Below are 2,701 nucleotides of genomic sequence, written 5' to 3' on the forward strand. Positions count from 1 at the left end.
CACTCTGACTGATGAGTAGTGGACCCCAAGTCATTGGATAACTATGCATTTCTTGCCCTTTGTGTCAGAATGCGTGTTTGATTGACCGTGCGCTTCAGACTTTGGGCTGTAGTGCATGTGTCTGCACATGGGATAGGCGTGTTGGACTGTGTTCTTTGGCCGTGGGGTGAAAGTGCACGTCCCGAGCACTCATTTGACAAGCTTTGCTGAACAGTGTACTTTAGCCATGGGGCTCAGGTGCACACTATCAGATTCTTCTTCTTCATCTTCTATTGGAAACAGAGTCAAGGCTTGTGGAAGAGCAAGAACACAGAATGATTCAAAACGCAACAGAACAAAAGGAACAGCAAAAAGAGAAGGGGGAAATGCCAACAGCTTGGCCAAAATGGACGGAGACGGACAAGGAATGCGGATGAGAATGAGGGGTAGATAATGCAGCGTGTGGATAAGATAGATACAGAAGCGAACCCTCAGGAAGTAAAAACTGGAAATTTTGGGGTGAGAGGAGGTGGTTTAATGGGGGCAAAAAAGATCATAGCATTGGATGGGGGATGATCTGAGATGGAGGGAAGAATGAGATTGAAGAGAGCGTAGAAATTGGTTTTACAGGTTGGGGGGGGGTGGACAAATCAGTGGAGGTGAGCAGTGATTCTGGGAGTTTCACCATGGTTTTGGGCTAGGGGATTGCTGGTGGACAATATGCACCCTGCAGAAACTTTGTGGGGAACAAGCATGGAGATGGCAGAGGATGCAAGACCAGAAAAGAGGCGAAAGAAGACAGAGAGGCCACCAAACTGTCGGTGATGGCAATGTAATAGGGTCATAGATTCAGTTTCATTGCGAGAAATTCCAATTATCTTGAAGGAGTTGGTTTCCATGGCATCAAGTTGAGCAAGTTGTGATGCAGGGCTGCCAGCACAGAGGGGAGAACAGTACTCCATCAAGCTGTGGATGAAGTTCTTGCAGCAGGATGAGAGTTCAGGTGTGCCAAAGAAGGACTTTGCAGGATGGAGGATGCCCATTTAGCGACTGGCTTTTGAGGCAAACTTTGAAATATGATTTGCCCAATAAATACCATGGCTGAGAGTGAGACCCAAAAGTTTGAGTGACTGAACTTCAAAAGGATTGTGAAGAAAGTAAATGGGAGGGTTTGCAATATGCTCCTTTAGAAGATGAAAGTCTGAGATCATAATCCAAGTGTTTGACCACTTTGTGATTTTGTCAAGATCCAGGGAGAGGGTGGAGGCTGCTGCCTGTCTGCCAGAAGGATGAGAGATGTCAGGGCAGAGAATTGAGTCATCTGCAAAGAGATAAAGGGGATTTTCCAGAGAGTCAGTGAGATCTTTGATGAAGATTAGGAATAATATGTGGCCTAGAACACTACCTCAGGGTACTGCAGCCTTGACAGGGAGAGGAGATTGAAAGGGCTCCATTGAGAGCCGCATGTTGTCCATGAGAGTGGAGGAAGTCAGTAATCCAAGAGTGGAGTTGGCCTTGGATTCCATAGGCAGACAGTTTGGAGAGCAAGACAGAATGCCAGACTGTATCAAAGGCTCGAGATATGTCGAGAGATGGCCCTGATCTCATGTCTGATATTGAGTGCCTCCACCACTGTTGGGAGAGTAGATGCAGTATGTCCAAGGTAGAGTGACCAGGTCTGAATCCAAATTGATGATCTGAGATGAGGCTGTTGGAGAAAAGGAATAATTTTATGTCAACTGTGATGATGGATTCCATGACCTTGCTGATCATTGGAAGTAATGATCACACCTTGACCTTGACGATTTAGCCAGCGTATGGCAACGTATCAAAATTTTATCTAAAACGCTGGCGTACGCTGAACTATTGATTTTTTTTCAGTTTTGGGTGTATAATAGTGTATTCATAACGAGTTGGACGTATGCATAACGTATTAGTAACGTACGCAGAACGTTTCGACAACTTATAGATAACTTATACCAATGAATGCTTAGTGTGTTGTCGGCGTTCACAACTTATGCCCAACGATAGTCTAACTTATGCATTGCGAGGCAGCGTATCGCCGACGATCACGTGGCGTAGCCTATTAAAAGGCTGTCGCTCGATGATTCAAATCATAATCACACGAGACATCGAAGTGTCAACATCACCGTCATGCTGAAGAAAACTTCGAAGAATGCTGCCAAGAAGTCTCCTGGCCGTGGCTGTGGACGCGGATGCAAGGAGGATCCATCATCACCCACACCCTCCCGATCACGCTCACCCTCTGACGGAGAGGATGCTGGTTCCAACACCTCTCGGGCATCGTCGGTGGCATCGATAGCTGCGTCCGTCGCCTCCCGATCCATGGTCTCACCCAGTTCCTTCTCCTCCGTTCACCTCTTCTTCTCCTGGCTCTATTAGCACGCAACTGGTACAGTGTCAAATCGATGAGGTTATGTTGATGGAGGAGGACAGCTAGTAGGTATTCTCGTCTCAGCCTTGCCGGATCCTCCATCTCTCGGATGGCATGGACATCTGCTCACCATGGAGCCTGGAACACTGACGGGTTCCTCCTGTGAACCCCATTTTTTATACCAATTCCCCTAAACGCTGCCAATACGCCATTATACGGTAGCTATAATTTAGAAACACATTCAGTAAGTTCTGTGGTCATCCGGAAAACGTCATATACGTCTACATAGGTCAATATGCGTTGGAGATATGTTACACATTGGTTAAA

Source organism: Eptatretus burgeri, chromosome 8 (genome assembly GCF_056783735.1).
Source record: "Eptatretus burgeri isolate ZD-2024b chromosome 8, Ebu_testis_v1, whole genome shotgun sequence".
Taxonomy (NCBI): Eukaryota; Metazoa; Chordata; class Myxini; order Myxiniformes; family Myxinidae; genus Eptatretus; species Eptatretus burgeri.